At 36.0% G+C, this 20669-nt stretch overlaps 1 protein-coding gene across 1 annotated transcript in view; it reads left to right on the top strand.

Annotated features, from left to right (window-relative positions):
* The first annotated feature begins 15758 nt into the window (after positions 1-15758).
* rap1ab (RAP1A, member of RAS oncogene family b) overlaps positions 15759-20669 on the top strand; it is a 59712-nt gene continuing 54801 nt past the window's right edge. Inside the window, exon 1 of the mRNA XM_084101947.1 lies at positions 15759-15994. The gene's annotated coding sequence lies outside the window, so the exon portion shown is untranslated. The remainder of the gene's footprint in view (positions 15995-20669) is intronic.

The raw sequence follows: 20669 nt of genomic DNA, 5'->3' as shown, positions 1-20669 counted from the left end.
GGGCCTACCTGCATGTTAAGTCATCAGCTTTCGACCAGTTCATGGCTGAGCAGAGGTAAGTGCAGTTAAAAGTTCATTTCTGTGTTTAGAAGTTAGAGATCAGTTGAAGCAATAGTTTATTAACTGCTGTTTAGTCCACATATGAATATAAACATTTATTTTTAGTATTGATGGATTTTCATGTCCTGTCCACCACACATTCAACTGATGATAATGTATGTAATGACGTGCATATATAGGAGACATGTTTTGATCTGCATATATTATGTAGTTTTATTGTTTCAGATTTCCAAGACAGATGATGTATTAAGTTGCAGACAACCAGTACTGTGATCTTACCATTTCTACTGTAATTCTTTGAAAACAGTCATGTTGCAAGCCATCCATTTTGACAGTTGTTTCAACAAGTGGTTGAAAGTGATGCATTGTTACTGTATTAATTTGTCTCCTGCGGACTATATGTACACGCTTTAGGAATAAAGCCTTGCTATGCATGCATTATTAAATGTTCTTGTAAGAATTAAAAGATTCAGACATAGTTCAATTTGATGTACACGTTTTATTAATTTGAAAGTTCCCGAATCCTTTGGGAATAAAATATATAAAATGACTTGATCATGATTAATGTTCCTGTTACATATGAAGATCATGAACTGACAGTCTAAACTGTGAAGCACAATATTCAGTACAGAGAAATATACGTCTCTTCAGGAGTTGTGAGATCCAGTCAGAGTGTACTTTGCTTTTAAAGTATATAAATATAAGTGCAATACATCAAGTGAAAAGTTAAAAAATGAATTGTGTTCAGTCCGGTCATCAGTAGACCTCTCTGTTAGGACATATAAGATTTTGTCCTGATATTTAAAGTACTAAAACCCTATAGTACAAGAGGTGCAGACAGAGGATGTGGGAAATTAAGTGATGGTATTTGAATAGAGTTTACTGAGTAATCTTAGTCGCATAATCTTAATTGCCTCTCTATGATAAGTACCTTTGTCTTATCATCATAAAATCAGATTTGCCTATTTTACTAGGCAAAGTAAAATTAATGCTTCACAATATTGTCCTGTGAGACCTTAAGATGACAATAAAAAACCTTATTTAAAAACCTTGACATTACAATACAGCATAAGGAAATGCATGTTGAATATATTGGTAACACTCTACAATAAGGTACAATAAGTTAACATTAGTTCATGTATTAAATAACCATGAGCAATACATTTGTTGCTGTGTTTGTTAATCTTTGTTAACGTTAGTTAAAAATACAGCTGTTCATTGTTAGTTTACAGTGCATTTACTAATGTTAACAAGATTTTAATGAAGTATTAGTAAATGTTAACATTAACAAAAAATAATAAAGGCTGTTCACGTGCAGTTCATTATTAATTCATGTTAACTAATGAAACGTTTTAATAAAGTGTTACCAATTAAGACATAAATACAACAAAAAAAAAAAAGTATAAAAGAGAATAAAGAAACAACATGAATTAAGATGTTCGTGACTGCTATCCAGATGTCACACCAAAGGTGAGTAATCCTGAAAAATGCAGGGAAACAAGTGTTAATAATAATTAACCCCTTAGCTGTCACCCCCCTTTTTGAGAATGGACATTAAAATGCACTATTCAAGCTTAAATGGTTGTAATTCAAGAATGCTTTGGAGTATAGACCCAAGTTTGGTCTTGTTTTAAAGGGAAAAAAATGCAGATTATTACTGAAGTGAAAGCACTTCAAAAAATTAAAGTATGAAAAAGTTATTGAGGTTTAAATTTACATTAAATCAAATATAATTTATTTAATATTTTTCTTTTATATAAAATATATATTTTACAAAATATGTTTTACAAAAAAATTACTATAAAATCAAAGCCATATATCTAACCAAGTTGTGTTCCAAATTTGAAGTTGATATCACAAAAATTGAAGCTCCCATGAGATTTTGTTTAGGCGTATTACCAAAAATAGCCACCGGGTGTCATTGAATTCCATTGAATTTAACTGTATGCATTCTACCATAACAAATTAATAAATTTCTGTCCAAATATCACTTCTGTCACAAAATATGGAACCTTGAGACTCAGACCTTTCTGACAATATGTGTTTTGTCAAGATTAGAAAATATTTTGATCATAAATTATGAAACATGACGACGCCCAAAAGGGGAGGAGCCTGATAAAATCATTTAGAGTACCGTTTCTATGGTAACACAATGTCCAATTTCAAAACAGTTTTCACAGGATGAATTCTGAGATCGTAAGCTTTCAAATGATACCTAATTTATGATAACTACTAAAATATGTGATGTAATAAAAAAAGGCAATAAAAAAGATAATATTATATTTTAGAGGATAATATGTATATTATACTTTTTAGAGGATAATATTATTTTATATATTTTTTTATTGACAAATACTAGATTAAATGTTTTATTATGAACTTTTAGCATGAAAACCAAAGTTTCAATTATTAAAAGTGTGTGCGTCAACTTTTTGTGACAAACGCCAGAAACGCCTGTTATGATGTAGATTTTTTGAGGTGCGCTCTTGTCATAAATTCATCTATTACTGTTCCTGCATAAACTGTAACAAAAAACAGTGCTGAAATATCTATTAAGGAGTCTTAGACCTTTCCAACGATATATAGTTTGTCATGATTAAATTAGGATTTAATTGTAATATAGTGGAGTAAACTTAGGCGTCCCGTATACGGGACGGTGACAGTTAAAGGGTTAAACATCATACACAAATGGCAAAAAACACTGGCTGCTCATTAAAATAGGTCTATTCACTATTTAAAGAACAATCTCGATGGGTATTGACCACAGATGATTGTTTTGAAATCATTAGCGTGATTGTAGCTGTGAGAGCTGTCTGTACCTTCAGCTAAAATACAACAAAACAAGCACCATTCTTCTTCATTTTTGACACGATATGGGACATCTGATTACAACAACACTTGCTTACATCAGTTAATAGTTCATAAACTATTGCTTCAACTGATCTCAAACTTCTTTAACTTCAGTTAAAACAGAAATGAACGATTAACTGCACTTACCTCTGCTCAGCCATGAACTGGTCTTCTTCTTCTTCTTCTTTTAGTTATCTGGCCGTTTACTCCATAGGAGCATTACCGCCACCTACTGAATATTTTATCCACCTGGGTGATGAATCTGTATTGTTTTATTTTCTTTTCTTTCTTTCACCTTTCCTTCCTTTCCTTTCCTTCCTTAAAAAATAAATAAATAAATAAATAAAAATAATTGAAGGGGGGTGGATACCCCACCCACCCCAAAGGATCAGAGCCCAGGCTTCAGCTGACGCTGCGTGTTCAGCTCCTCCAGCTTCCACACTGGGCTCCTCAGCCTTTAAGGCAGGCAGAGGCACCATACATCTCACCCTCAGACCCTATATTCCTATATCCTGTAACATATACCTGTAACCTCCAAAAAGATTAAAACAGCCCTATATATCTGATTGTCACTTAAACCCTTCCCCAGAAGATCCACAACACTCACTGGCCTATTTTTAATACTATTAAAAAGACTGTCACGCTGACCATCATATTTACCACACTTAAAAAGCACATGCTCAACTGTTTCTAAAATATTGCATTCGTTACACATCCCACTGTCATGCTTCCCCATTAATGCTAATGTTGAGTTTAATCCTGTATGTCCCATTCTTAATCTAGATATCATTACTTCTTCTTTTCTATATCTTCCAAAAAACTGCACTTTTTTCCCTACTGATTTCTCAATACTATAAAACCACCTACCTGTACTGCTATTTTCCCATCTTTGTTGCCATTTTTGTATTAATTTCCTATTAATCACAGATTTTATTTCACTTCTACCCAAAGGGACTTTAACTTCCACCATGTTTTTCTTTAATGCCTCTTTTGCTAATTTATCAGCTATTTCATTCCCTATTATCCCGATATGTGCTGGCACCCAACAAAAATATACAGTTATACCTTCCATTTTCAGTCTGTACAATAAAGTATAAATTTCCACTAACAAATCTTCTCTATCACTTTTTGTAGATTTTATACTTTTAAGAGCTGATGAAGAATCTGAGCAAATTAAAATCCTGTTTGGCCTAACCTGTTCAACCCATTGTAGTCCTACTATAATTGCAGTTAGCTCAGTAGTGTACACAGACAGTTTGTTACTTAGCCTCAAGCTTATTTCTGTCTTAAAATTGGGAATATACACTCCTATGCCCACTTTTTGCTCAATTGGATCCTTAGATCCATCTGTGTAAATCTGCACAAAAGAATTAAAGTTTTCTCTCATAAAAACATTAACTCTATAACTATTACTGCATATTTCTTCTGCTTTTTCCCGAGCCTCCAATAATCTCATTTCAACAACAGGTTCAGTAATATTCCACACTGCCACACCACTTAATGGCATGTTAGGACAAATTGCTTCATCCTCTATACCATAATCCTTGACCCACTGTCCATATTTCCAGCCAAAGCTATTTCCTCCATTCTTTTTGTATTCCCAACAGTCATTTAGTATTACGCGTGTACAATGATTCTTCTTACCACCTTTTAAGTTAGCCCAATACATCATTGCAAGCTTTTCTCTTCTCAGGTCTAATGGCATTTCCCCCATTTCAACCCTGACAGCATCTAGAGGAGTTGATCTTATAGCTCCACAGCAGATTCTAAGTGCTCTAGATTGTATGTTCTCCAGTTTCTTTAACTGAGATATAGCTGCATCACCATACACTGCACATCCGTAATCTATGCTAGAACGTACTAGGGCTTGATATATACATAACATTGCACTTTTCCTTGCTCCCCATTCATATTTAGTTATTGAGGTCATACAATTTATTACTCTTTTGCATTTATTTTCAATTTTCTTAATATGTTGTTTCCAAGTCATCTTCTCATCAAAGATTAAACCAAGATACTTAAACTCTGTCACTCTCTCTAAAAGTTGATCATATAATTTCAATGTAATCTGTTCAATTTTCTTTTTCCTTGAGAAAACCACATATTGAGTTTTTGATACTGAAAACTTCATTCCCCAATCTACTGACCATCTTTCAACTTCATTTATAGCTTCTTGTACTCCTTTAATTACATTTCCTATATTCCTACCTCTTTTCCATATAGCACCATCATCCGCATACAACGCCTTCCCAATGCTTGGTTTAACTTTTTCAAATATATCATTGATCATTAAATTAAATAAAATTGGGCTAATCACGCTTCCTTGTGGGGTCCCATTCAGGATACCATATGATGCTGATGTTTCCTCACCTATTCTTACCTGAAATGTACGTTCAAATAAAAAATCTAATATCCAGTTATAAATTCTCCCTCCTACACCAATTCTATCTAACTTAATTAACAGTCCTTCCCTCCATAGAGTGTCATATGCTTTTCCAATATCAAAGAAAACTGCAACAAGAAACTCCTTCATTATTAATGCCTTCCTAACCTCATTTTCAAACAATAAAAGAGCATCCATTGTTGATCTTTTTTTTCTAAAACCACACTGAACTGGTGTTAATATTTCTTTCTTTTCCAGAAAATAATTTAACCTTCTTACTAACATTTTCTCCATTACTTTGCATAATGTAGATGTAAGAGCGATTGGCCTGTAGCTATTAGATTTTGTTGCATCCTTACCTGGTTTCACTACTGGTATTACTATTGCACTTTTCCAATCTTTGGGCAAATAACCTTCATTCCATATATGATTGTATAAATCCAACATTGTTTTAATTGCTACCTCTGGTAAATTCTTTAACATACTATAAGTAATCATGTCTTTCCCTGGAGTTGTATTCTTTGAGTTGTTAATAGCTATTTTTAACTCAAAAACATTAAAATCCTCATCCATACTATTTTCAGCTCCTTGTTTTTTCACACGAACATTCTCATATATTCTGCTTAATTCCTGTCTTCTATTTAAAAAATTGTCACTTAAATTTTCAATACTATGGACTTTAGAAAATGTTTTAGCTAGGACTTCTGTCTTCTCTTTATTTGTTATGGCCACTTTCCCTTCCTCTTCAATTACAGGAATCTTCTTACAACTATTAACACCATTCATTTTCCTAATCATTCTCCAAACCACATTCATTCCAGTTTCTCTCCCAATTGTATTACAGAATTCCTGCCAAGCCTTTCTCTTTGCGCTTTTAATTACCTTCCTTGCAATAGCCCTTTTTTTCTGATATTCTATTACGGTATCTTGAGTTATTACTCTTTTTAAAATCCGGAATGCCTTATTCCTCTCTCTCACTGCCACTGAGCACTCTTCAGACCACCATGGCACATTTTTCTTTTTCTTTCCATTACCTGTTATTAATGGTATAGTCTGATTTGCTGCAGAAATTATTCCTCCTACTACCTTATTATATTTCTCTTCAATATTTCCTTCCAGCTTAATGTTTGTGAAATTTTCTTCACACAACATATAAAATTCCTCCCAATTTGCCTGCCTAAATCCCCATCTTGCAAATTGACCCATATTTTCCTTTTGCACTGTACTCTGGATCTCACATATTACAGGCCAATGATCACTGCCCAAGTTATCTTCAAGTACACTCCAAGTACACTTACCAGCTAAAGCTGCTGACATTATTGTTAGATCCAAACATGACATACCACCTTTTACTATATCCATTCTTGTTGGTTTCCCATCATTCAAGCACACAAGTGAGTTTTCTTCTATAAATTCTTCTACGATTACCCCATTGTTATCTGTATTTTTACTACCCCACAAACCATTATGTGCATTAAAATCCCCACATATGATAAATTTGCCCTGAATATTACCCATCATTTCTTTTAATATATCATTACTTATTTCTTTACATGGATTGTAGAAATTTGTAATTCTGATTCCTTCTTGTTTTCCCAATACGTCTATGGTTACACATTCTAAACTATTACTTGTGAATACTCTTTTATATGCAATGCTCTCTTTAATAAATGTTGCACACCCTCCACCTCTTCCAGCTTCTCTGTCTTTCCTTTCAACTACATATCCATCGATCTTAAAATCCAAGGAGCTATTTAACCATGTCTCCTGAATACACATGATGTCTGGCAATTTTCCCATTTCTACGATATGTTTTTTAAAACCTTGCCCATTTGATATTAAGCTCCTGGCGTTCCAATGTAGTAATAGGAAAGACATTATATACCTAAGTATTATTCTGAGTCATATCCAAAGCAACATTTCCTTCCTTAGCTTTCAAAATCTCATGGACCTCCTCTGCTGTAACACCTGCTAACTTCAGAAATTTATTAGCACACCCAACAATAATCTTTATCTTATCTGACTTCCTTTCCACTTGCGAGGTACCATTAACCACCGCACAAATAAAAGCCACAAAATCAATTTTGTTCATCACAATATGTTGGTCTGGTTTATTTCTCACATCATTTACATCTTTCTGAAGAAAGGATTCTACCATAGTTCCTTGCACATTAGTCATTTTTGTTTCAACTGCACCTTTCACCTTACGAGTTGCTTCTGCATATGTTAAATGTTGTACCGTTTTTATTTTTTGTACTTCACGGGCTTCTTGTTGTACTGGACATCCTGCATATGCTGCACTGTGTCTTCCTCCGCAATTGCAACATTTTATCTCTGCACCCTCCTCACACTTTCCATAATCATGTTCTCCCCCACATTTTGCACAACGCATTTTCCCTTTACAGATACTAGCAGTATGTCCCATGCGTTGGCATTTGAAGCACCTTAAAGGCGGAGGTACGTATTCTCTCACTGAGAAGCTTACAAATCCTAGTTTTACTCTTATCGGCAGATTTTTCCCTTCAAACTGTATCATCACGCTCATGCTTTCACATTTTTTATTGTCTTTCCACATCTGTAGCCTTCTAGCAGAAATGACTGTGCCTCCACTCAGGCTGCCTTTGATATCATCCATACTTACATTAAGAGGTACTCCCGAAATAACACCTTGAACTTTATTGCCTATTTCTGTGCACGTTATCCGTGCCCCTGCTAGCATTTTCATTTTCATTATTTTTTCCTTCTGCTTCTGATCCATGCATTTAATCATTATTCTTCCATTGCTAAGACAAGATACAGCTTTCACTACTCCTATCTCTTTCTCGATTATTTTCGATATTTTGACAGGATGGGCTTGCTGTTCTGTCTGCTTAGCAAATGTAATAATCACTTTGATTTTTTTTCCAGACATCTCTTTAGTAGCTTCACTTCTCGTGTGTCTTCTTTGTTCACAATCAGATCCATCACCCAAACTACTCTTTTTTTTCCTTTTATTGTATCTTACTTCCTGATACTCCATATCTTGACCATTATCATCATCCGAGGTGTCTCCCCACTCCGCTCCTTCTTCCGCCATTTTTCCCACGCCCCCCAACACGAATCTTCTGGTTTTTGCGAGGATTTGACGTCACGTCCTGTTTGAGGTATTCCCCATGAACTGGTCGAAAGCTGATGACGTAACATGTAGGTAGGCCCGCCCTCACGTGATACTGATTGGTCGATTGATAAGCTTAAATCTGACTGGCTAAAGAGTACGACTGCTCTGTGTTACGAGTGTTATGCTGCCAGGAAAGTCTCAAAAACACACACACACACACACGTGATTGCGTGATTGATATTTTAGACTAATCTGCCTCCATAAACCAAACCGTTTGAAAATCGGTAGAAAATTGAGCAAGTTATGGTTATTTTAAAGTACATGCACCATTAAACGAGTGAGCGAGCACACTGTGGCAAGATGGCCGCCACGTGCGGACATCGACCTCCATTGGCCAGCAGCGCGCACGAGACATCTAGCCTTTATATATGATATCTATGAGAATCAAGCGTGCCGCACAAGCCCTGAAAAGTGAAGCCAAAACGTCTCGATCGCCCCCCGGTGACTGGTCCTAGTATAGGCCATAAGCCCCGCCTCCCCGTGTTATTCAACGGGACGTGAGACCAACTAAACAATTAAATTACACTTCAAATATCTTTTTTCCAAAGGTGGTTTCTTTCATTTGCTGTCGTTTTTATCACGCTGATGTAAGTTCAAGTGTCTGTTTCAAAAATAAGTTGGTTTTTAGTTAGTTACGTCAGTGGTTCTCAATCCTGGTCCTGGGGACCCACAGCTCTGCACATTTTATATGTCTCCTTTATCTGACACACCCAGTTCAGTTCAGAGCTCTTTCCTAACGAGATGATGATCTGAATCAGGTGTGTTAAATGAGGGAGACATACAAACTGTGCAGAGCTGTGGGTCCCCAGGACCAGGATTGAGAACCACTGAGTTACGTGATGCGGTGCTGTAACGTTATGATTGACAGCTGTGATTGACAGGTTCTCTGAGCGAAGTAGTCACTGAAGCACCAACGGACATTTTTTTAGGGATCTTCGGAGGACTGAGGAGATTGTATTTACTTTATTTTAACAAGCCTCTTGTCGTACTGTCCAGTATGGCGGACACTGGCGGCTTCACTTCTCACCAATGGAAGAGAGCGAAGGGGCGTCGTCCATTTTTTTTACAGTCCATGGTCTATGACGAGTGGATAGTGCCACGGATAACTTACCGAAGTCGACAGTCGTGTACTTTTACGTGACAGATATGAGGTGTGATTTGTATGAGGTGTGATTTGTGCATTTACTTTGCAAACTAAGCAATCATCGTGTCAATTGTCGCGTACCTTGCCGTGACCAATGACATATGATATCGTGCATGTGGATAAACGTCTGGATAACGTATGTGTGGATAAACGTGTGGATAAAGGCCTGGATAACGTAAGTGTGGATAAACGTGTGGATTAATACTTAGGCTATATTCTATTATCTTTACTATTGTACCTTTTTAATTTTGGATATGATCATAACACACACGTTTTCATGTTTTTGTGGGTTGGGCAACAGTGAAGACACCAGTATGACAATAATTAGTATAATTATATTTACGCAAGATTTAAGATTTTAATATAGTAGGACTGCAACAAGTTTTAGCTATATTACTTAAGGCTGCCAGTTAGAAAAAGGTAAATCAATAATTTAAATCTTGCAGTTGGTATTTGACAGATGTTACTGCCTACAGTAATTTTGTACATTTAGTAAACATGTCTAAATGAAATGCCTAGTTTAAAAAAAGGCGGGATGGGATCTGTATCGGGGTGTTGGATTTTTAACAACATCCCAATATAACCAGCCCAAACAAACAACACTCATTTACAGATTATCATACAAATGAATGAGGGCATAGTTATATGTGAACACTCAGAATTTATGATTAAGCAAATGTTTAAAATCGAGGTACCCCAATAGGGCAGGCAAGCCAGGCAATCGCATGATTTGATTTGTTAAACATGAAAAGGACTTATTTGTCTGGCATGGCCGCTCGCTTATAACCTATAACCTAACTTTAATCTCTAGATAAATGTTCACTATTATTAGGTGCATATCCAAGTGTTTGTGCGGTGTGTGGAGCGCGCACTGCATGACATGGAGGCACCGACGCGATTATTTCAATTTATTGAGTTAACAATTAGTTAAAACTAATAAAATAATAAAACAAAGATTAAATTAAGATGCTCGTTAATTTATGAGACAAGCTCCAGTTCACGTGCCAGTGCCTCCGTGTCTGATTATATGTCTGCTATATTTACTTCTTATTTATTAAATCCAGCCAATTGGTTGATGAAACATTTATTAAAATTAAGATACAATTAATACAAAACGAAATTAAATTTAAGCTTTGTGCTTTCTGTTTGAGGTCTCTGTGAAAGTTTTAAAGCAGTCTTTTAGTGCCGCTTTCAGAGCGCTCACGTCCGTAACGGTCACATTGTTTTTTCCTCATAAATGCAAACACGAAAAATAAAATGGAGAAATAAGACAGATATCCATCCAATTATAAGATGGATTTTATTGATAGGCTACTGATTTCATTGTATTAGTAACATAAGAAACCTGACATAAGATGACAGATATGACAAAAAAAAAAAAAAAAATCATATCATAGTCTGATTCATTTTTAGATTTGCTTTTTTTTATTCTGATGGATTTGTAAAGAAATCAGATATTCTCTTCTGACTTGCCATAGTTAGCTGAGTTTGTTTTCTCATTTGAATATTCTAATTTTAGCACAGTCACGTCATTTGCCAGATGGACTTTTGAAATATATTTATTTCTCAAAATCACAAAACCACATTTGACAGCATATAAAAACGAAATTACATTGTGAATAATTTTATGAATAAAGGTGGAAAATTAAAAACCTGTTGAAAAACAAAAACTTTATTTTAAGTCATATTTTAAATTTTCGTACTTATTTGAAGGCCGTGATTTTAAAGGAAGCCAACTTTCAAACAAAACTGTTAGAAACAAATTCAACAACATTTATTTTCCTATATTAGCTTATAGAAACTCAATTTCACATTATTTCTCAAAATATACCATTCACATACTTAGAACCAAATATTTAAAATTCCCTTTTCCTCCCAAAGTTAAAGAAGTTCATTTTAAAATTTTAAATGGGATATATCCATCAAGTGAATATTTACGACTTCGATTTGGATTTGACTCAAATAAATGTTTATTTTGTGATGATATTGAAACCACGGAGCATCTGTTTTTTCATTGTATGTATGCAAGGCCGTATTAACCATAGTGCTAGGCGGGGCTAATGCCCCGGGCCCGAGCAAGAAGGGGGCCCGTGATTGGCTGTGGAGCATATTGAATAGCCATCGGTAACGCTGATTGCCAAAGCCTTACCACGCCCCACACAAATCAGCCCTGTTACTTGGTGGCGCTTTGCCGTAAATTACATGCATTATCATGGTATCATTATCAATATTATTAATTGACCGTTTGCAATTGACCCTCCTTTAGTTACTCACGAGTCACACCACACATCTTACTCACGCAGTGTTTTCGGTGCTGATGCAGAAGTGACGCGTTCATGAACGGCACCTAAAAGCTGTCACAAAGAACCAGCAAGTAATGATTATGAATATGTAAAATTTTGCAATGAGACATTTTAATTGTTTATTGCAAAGATGAAGTTGACGATAGGCTCCTGACTCGCGATCTTCAGTAGGCTAGTGAATGCGCCGGGCCGGAGAGAAATGCACATTTCGATTACATAGTTTTATTTTGTTTTGAATGGTTCTGTTTAAAAGTAAATGTTTCTGTAGATAATAGATAATAGATATATTTCAAATTTGTTTAGGTCTGTGAGGCGAGTAGGCTACCTTTTATACGCTGAGTTTCGGGATGATCTTAAACTCCAGTTCAGGCGCCGGCTTGATTATATAGGCTATAATTAGCCTACTTTTTATTTAGGCTATTAAATCCAGGAAATTGGTTAATGGAAAATGTATTAAAATTAAGATACAATTAATACAAAACGAAAGTCGATTTAAAGAAAGGCTTTGTGCTTTCTGTTTGAGGTCTCTGTGAAAGTTTTAAAGTCTTTTAGTAGGCTACCTCGTCTGTAATGGAGAACTGTCAGCCTAACATTGTTTTTTTCCTCATAAATGCGAAAACGAAAAATAAAAGACAAAACACTTTTTTTAAAAGACAAACCATCAATTTTTGGAAAAAAAATATGGATTTATAGCATTTTGGAAAAAAATGGATGGATTTATAACGTTTTGGGGAAACAAATGGATGGATTTATATCGTTTTGAAATGAAAAAAAAAAACTTTAAATTCATCATCAACAATATTGTTGTTTGATTTAATGATCAGTGTTCAACATGTTCAGACTGAGCCGAAAACACATACACACACACACACACACACACACACACACAAACACATTTTAACAGGATAAACTGAATATTCACAAAATGTGTGGGTCTAGGTAAAAAATAAAAATTTCCTGAAAACTGATTTATTGAAATGGATTTATCGCGTTTTGGAAAAGAGTTCCTCATCATTATTGTAAGATAAAATTACTCATATAATGACAACATTTTGCTCATTATCCACCCCTATATCCGCTATTAGCAAGTCATATTGACATAAAGAATTCTGTAGTTGGTGACCTAAAGTGATGGGGAGGGGGGCAGTAACTCGTAGCCCCCTAGTGAGGTCTTAATGCGGCCCTGTATGTATGTGGAGGCCTTATGGTCTGATCCTCATCCTGCTTGGAAAATTGTATGTTCACAAATCAAAATAGGCCTACCTAAAGATGAAACCAATGTTCTGTGCATTTCATGGTGAATTTGTTTCTTATACATAAGCCTTCAAAGTGATAAAAATGAAAAACGCAATTAGTTATTTTTCCACCAGAAGAATATGATTTAAAAGAAATCTGTGTATTTGTGGTTATTTCATGAACCTGTTTTGTATGTTTTTTTTATGTAAAGATTTACTAATACTGCCATATTGTTTGTACATGAATAATTGTTCAATAAAAAAAGCTAAAAAAAATCTCTGCTGTCAGAACACATTTTACATGTCTCTTCTGTAAAGTACCTATTAATGAGCTGATCTTAATCAGATGGTTTTGATTGAGGAAACATGCAGCATATACAGAACAGACAGCGAAACCCATAAAACATTACGTTTAACAGGTAAATTAAATGACCAGTTTAAAAAATAATGAATAGGCTACCTTTCTTTTTTAACCTTTCTTCTGTTTTTGATTTACATAGGCAGCAATATTACCTTTAAACACACACATAAATACATATATAAATAAATAAATATATAATCATATATAAATGAGATATATTACTAATAGCGTCTACACTGTTGTACAACCCATAAAACATGAAAACAGTGTGTTATGATCATATCCCAAATTAAAAAGGTACAATAGGAAAGATAATAGAATTTAGCCTAATTGTTAATATCCAGACGTTTATCCACATGTACGTAATATTCAGACGTTTATCCAGACGTTTATCCACACGTACGTTATTCAGACGTTTATTCAGACGTTTATCCAGACGTTTATCCACACGTACGTTATTCAGACGTTTATTCAGACGTTTATCCAGACGTACGTTATTCAGACGTTGATCCAGACGTTTATCCACACGTACGTTATCCAGGCGCAAAGTAAAAAAAAAAATCCTTTCTCAGCTCCGTCGCCGCCGCGTCGCCGTGCACTTTGAGCGCAGCTCCAACACGTGACCGTGACGTCTAACGTCTCATGTCTCATATCTTACGTCTGACGCCTGATTACTATGGGATTTTGGCCAGACGATTGGCGAGCGTATACACGTTAGTTCACCTCTTAGTTTGCTTAGCGATTGCCAAAAAGTGCACAAATCACACCTCATACAAATCACACCTCTCGGCGTGCTGTGGTGTGACGTTGGAGTCAGGCGTTGGTGTCACGCGTCTGTGGTGCGGCGTACCCCTTCTGTCACGTAAAAGTACACGACTGTCGACTTCGGTAAGTTATCCGTGGCACTATCCACTCGTCATATTAGTGTAGTCTTAGAAAAGGCACTATCCAGTCGTCATACTATGGTCAGAATCCGAAGTGCAGATCGATGCGCACTATAACGGCTAATATTGCCCACAACCCATCGCGCGTTGGACGAGGATTCGGTTAGAACTACAAACACGAGTGAAAAGTGTTTAAAAAACTACAGACATGGAGGACACTCGAGTCCGGCGGTTATGTAGAGAGGTTTATAGATAAAGGGGTTTGAGTGAGTAATTATCAGTATCTAACCTGACGAAAATGTATTTATTCAATGTTGTCCACATTATATTGCATCTGCAGCGGCATTGTGAACTTTTGTAAAAATACGTTTAGCCATTAACTTTTAAATGCATCATTATATTCAAATTGCAAACACATGAGGAGAGTCTCCGCATGAAAGACCCACGACTGGCAGATCAACGTGCAACTACATTTCTCTCCGAAACGATAAGAAATTAAATTAGATTGAATGGAGGATTTTAACTGTGACAATATGATTGACAGGGCAGTTTACGGTGACAAGACGCACGCGACCGATCTGTCCGTTAAGATGACGAAGTAGTATGTCCCAAAGCTTGCCTACTCTTTTGCTACACACTCAAAAGTATGTACTTTTTTTTTCACAAAAAGAGTACTTTTAGGGCGTAGTACAAGTAGGCGAATAGTGACCTTTGTTGTTGTCCTTCTTCTTCTTTGGTGTTTTACGGCAGTTGGCATCCAAAAAGTTGCATTACTGCCATCTGCTGTCAATTATCATGTCACTTCATACTTATACTCGTCTTTCCAGTCCAGTCCTCTTTAAAAAATAAAACAAATATTTCTTTCCTTTTTCACTTTTTCCACGTTCTAATATATTTTTTTCCACATTTTTATAATTTCTTGTAAATGATGTTTCAACTCTTGCCTTTCTTGTGTAAATTTTCTACATGACAAAATGGAACTAATTTTTTCCTCCTCTTGGCATTCACCACATTGACCCGTGGGATGTTTTCCTAACATACAAAGAGTTCCATTTAATTTACAATGCCCAATCCTAAATCTTGTTATTATAACTTGTTCTTTCCTTCTATTTGTCATCTCTCTTGTACAGTGCCTACTTTATTTTGAATCATGTATAGATGTCTTCCTTTACTTTCATGATCCCATTGATATTGCCATAATTCCATCACCTTTTTCCACACTAGACTCTTCCCTTCTGATTTTGACAATTTAATTTCAATGTCAGCATGCTCTTTTTTTGTTGCCTCTTTTGCCAAATGACCTTTGTTTTGTCGGGTGGCGGCCCATGATTCCACCTGACACCGGAAGCTGTTAGACTCTACGCTAAAATCGCGGTGCTGCTAGTTCGCGCTGGAGCGCTGAGTAGGTGAGTGACAGGCGCGTTACGTGAGCGGCTCGCGAGGTCGCATTGAGGGCAGTACAGTCGTCTTTTTCCGCTCCCAAAGCCCTTTTCGTGTGAGCCACAAGTGCTGTTTCGTGGAATGACCCAGGTTGCTGAGGAGGAAAGGGATTGAGGTTGTCTGACTGCAGCTGAACACGCTAAAGTTTGTCGGGTCTATTCCGGCGGGTGTGTGAAGGTAGGCGGCTAAACGAGCGCGCTAACAGACCATTTTAATCATGAACCAGAAAATCATGAAGAGATTTTAAACCAGTCCAGATATATTGTGTGGTATAGTGTGTTTTATTCACTTACAGTCCATAATTGTACCAACATTGTTTTATTCCTTAAATACAAAATGATAGTCTTTTTTTTTCTGGTTCCAGCAGTCTTAGCATGTTAGCACAAATCTCACTGATTTAACCACGTCAAAATCTGACCAAAATAAACTCTTATTATTGTTGTTATAACACACTCAATAATGCTCTTCTATATAACCTAGGTAGTTCCTTAAACAAAATGATTAAATAAATGTCTATATCATTCGCCTATATTTAAAGTGTGGTGCTCTCCATCATGAAATTAATCGTTTTGTCCAATGTTTTAGGGTGTTTTTTATCCACATGCTTTCAATCAAAACAGCACGCTATTACAGATTAAGTGAACCCTGTTGTTTTTTCACACTGTTTTCATACTTATGAGGATCCTAACTAGAGCTGATTTTGGTTTAATAAACTTTCTAACGTTAGCCTGAAGCTGAATTTAGAATCCCTAGATGACTAGGATGGATCAAGTGATTTGCTGATTTGACAAGAGTAGGCATTGGGCTTTTTTTTTTTTTTCTGACAAGAATGTTTAGCAAATTAGTTTTCAGTTCTCTTTGCTGGTTTTACTGTGGAGTAAAGTGTGAGTGAGGCTTCCTTTTTCTTTTCCACGAATTTAATCATGGTCATGAGTTTTCAAACTTTTTATGACTATCATGTTTTGTTTCACTTGTTGTACATTAGCTCCTCAAACTCATCAGAGTCAAGCTTATTTTGTGAAGATATTCATAGTGGTTTTAACCAGATAAAGTTACTTATGAAAGTAAATTGCATTTCGTTAAACCAATTTGTCTGATTAGTTTGTCAAGAGGTTATGATTTGTGTCAAACCTTGCCTGGGACTTTTCCGAAACCAAAGGTTTTTTTTTCTTCTAACCACTACTGCTTTTGAGTAATATTGAACTTTTTTTTTTTTAAATGATCCTTTTACTTTGTGCTTTTGTTGTAGGGGTTTTCTAGTATTATTGTTTTGTGCAACGAAATGGTTATTTTTGTTTGTCTGATAAACAATATGCCAAACTGGTGATTAATAATTGGTTTATTTTTTAATTAAATGGTTAGATTACAACAATAAAAATCAAATGCATAGATAAATTGTCATATATAAAATTGTACCTGTAAATAATGTACCTGTAGTTCACAAATTGAAATCCATAGCTGCAATTAAAGAATCCAGCTGATTTTTTATTTTTTTTAGATTTTTTTTGTTTACAGGACAACTGCTAAAAACTAAATGCATATTGATAGAACTTATATAGAATTGCTATTGATAGAATTGAATAATTATCATTTTCTGCAAGTAGACTTTGTTAAAGGCTGAATTTGAAGGCAGAGATTATGCAAATTTTATAATATTAATGTAAACCCTGCATTAAACAAGTTATTTAGCAGCAAAAATAATACCAGCATATTGCTCATCTCTTAAGCTTGAAAGAACGGACGACTGATCACGTTTCCAGATATGGTGTCTTTTTAGTAATGAGAAGAGGATGGGGAAATGCAAGTTTAACAGTTTCTCATCATGACTCATGCTTCAACGTAGGTAAAACGTGAAGCAGGGTCATTCCGTGTCAACTCAACTAGAGGTCCCTGGCTCAAATGTTTGATTTTATTAATATTTGTTTCTATAGAAAGACAAACATAAATGGTGATGAAAGCCAAACTATTAAATGTCACAGATGTATATTTACTGAGTAATCCAGTATTTTATAGGGGGGGGCTAAAAATGACTTAAGAAAGATGGCATCATCATTATTTTATTTTTACACTGAGATTGGTAGGTCTGTTAGTAAAATCCGCTAGTTAACCGCCAAACCACGTGATTTGTTGCTTCTTCACCGCGGTAAGAAAAAAATCCCATACCGTCACAGTCCTAATCATGTACATAATTCACCCGCTATGTTGCTTTACACCATTTTTCATATCAACAGAAAAATATAGCCTACCAGGATAACCTGGCTTCTCTTGAGACCCCCTGCTTTGCAGTTATGCTAAAGCCCATTGATGTGATTGGTTACATCTTATGCTATCTGAAGAGCTTGAAACAGAGTGCCGTTTTCTAACGTGTGTTATGAGTCAGAGACCTCCAGAGCTGTCAATCATGTTATGTGATCATCACAGATGGTTTGTGTTTCTGGTGTTGTACCAAACCTAATTTATCTTAATATACTGTTGTATGTTGTGTTGTGGATGAGATTAAATCTAAATGGGAAAACTTACTAGATGCATACATGAGGAAAAATGTATTCTGGTTCAGTGCCACCTAAAGTTCAGGCGTGAATTAGCTGAAGACGATCAACCATTTCATGTTCTGTGTGAAAGCTCTGTTCGTCTGCGCTTAGCTTTATCGCGTTACGCTCAGAGTGAGAGGGCCGTTATTTAGTAGAAACAACTTCTTCTTTTTTTTGTAGGGCCAGTGAAATTTTTTGCAGGGCAAGTAAAAAATTTAACCACAATTTGCCAGTAGAAAAAATCCTTAGCGTTGAGCCCTGCTATGATTTCAAAAGACGTTTAGCAGAGCAGTTCTTTTGGTTCACAGACCATTCATTCTGCCTTAGATGAAGATCAGGGAAGTTTAGTTCATGCTGTGTGGCGAAAGCAGCCTCTCCATCCTAACATGGAAAGACTTCAGTAATGATGCCATACTTGAGTGAGGAAGGTAGATATGTTTATTTTGTACAGAAAGTTTTACAGGAGAAAAAAGAGAATTCAAGTTTTTAAACTACCTATGGATTGACTTCACTTGCATGCATTTGCTTGCTTTTGAACATAATTTGAATTATTTGGAGTTGCAGATGTGGTCTTGCACTATATCCGTCCATGTGTATGTCTGTAGTGTATTCTCCATACATCATGTGTGACTCATGGCTGGAAGTTGTTTGCTGCTTTAATGCTCCTAATCACATTTTACATTTTTACCTCTGGTCATTTTCTCTCTCTGTGGCCTTAGCTTGGCGTCTCATTGCCTTTTCTACACTGCCTTTACCATTAAAGGAAGAAAATTCTCTGTGCATGCCAACCATTCCTGCAAAACCAGAATCAGACTAAGGTATTCGTGCAACGGCACCCATGAACCTCTCCAAATAACACTGGATGAGTTTAGTGTTCCTTGAGTGCACACAGCCTGGACAATGTTTAGATTTGGCCCCTCACCAAGGACTCATAACTTCAGAAGACTTGTGTTTGGCTGCATGTGTGTTTGCTATATGAAACCCAGCTGAATGGTTTTCTGTGACACCTTTTTACACTAAAAATATTAGCGTGTGTGTATTTATTCTGAATGGATCCCACATGGTTGCAGCAGCGATCTGAGAAGTTCATGTAAAGAATGTATTCATTCAAGAACGGGCAGAGTAAATGGTTTTTGCTGATCAATGTACTTGGTCTGCATTGAATGTAAAGCTGTTCAGAACGCAACTGGTTTATTCGCTTTAAAGCCAGTGGAGGTTAACTGTTAACTCTGTGAACTGACACGGTTATGTGAATGCACTTTCAGTGCTGTTATCTAACAGACTTGGTTTTTATGATAAAGCATTTTTTATTATAATATATTATAATCGCAAATAGCTTTGTGCTTTGTTACTTCTGAAAATAAACAGTGTCATCTTTCAAATTCTGAAATTCATTAATTTGAAACAATAAATGGCGTTTTGACGCTCTTAAATGTGACGTAACAGATCGCTGTAGCACCTCAGTTCAAGCGACTGCGCCAGTCTTTTCCACTTTAATAAAAAATGTATCTAGAAAAACATGCATGAATATCAGAAGGTATGTTGAAAGATACAGTACAACTTACTGAAATCCGTATCATGTCTCATATAATATCTTAATCAGTATTTCAACCATGGAAAGTAGGGGTTGACCGATTAAAGTAACAACATGTAACTTTTCAACCTTCATAATATATTTCCAAGACCCTTGTGATAGTACATCGACTTACAATAGGTTGAATGAGACGTCTGCCAGAGCCTGACGGGGTCTGTATCGCTTTTACTGGCACTATGTAACTCCGGGGTGCGGGTAGTAACCAGCGCTCAAAAAGAACTACAAAATTCGACTGCTTTACGGCATACGTCACTTTGCCCACCACTTCCTCAAATGTGGCCAACCAGCGCGTTTGTTTTCGTACGTCTGTTTTCGTCATGGCTGAAGCAGCAGCGAAACGTAAGAAGTCCAAGGTTTTGTCGGAGTAGAGTCGGAAGAGGAAAAGGGAGAGTGATAAACTGAAAGGCAGGACGAGGATCAATATTGGTCGAGCGTTTGCTCGCTGGTGTTAGCTTATGGAGGAGGAGAGTTACCAGACCGATGCTGACTTGGCCGTCATGCTGTTGAACTAGTAAGTAACTGTAAATTGCTTGCATACTATCTTTAGTTTTTCTAATCTGTTGTCTGCCTGGCTACGTTACGGAAACTATCTGGTCCTCCATTTATTTATCTTCATGAATCAGCTAGTAGATGAGCGAATTATCAATCTGGTAGCTAGTAAACACTAACATGGTAGTTTTAGATGGTTAGGATGCTATCGCTATCATTCTCGTTCAGATTTGAGCAT

This window comes from Abramis brama, assembly GCF_963993115.1.
Source record: "Abramis brama genome assembly, chromosome: 23".
In the NCBI taxonomy this organism is placed as follows: Eukaryota; Metazoa; Chordata; class Actinopteri; order Cypriniformes; family Leuciscidae; genus Abramis; species Abramis brama.
The sequence above is the reverse complement of the archived record's forward strand: the minus strand, read 5'-3'. Positions and strand labels throughout refer to the sequence as shown.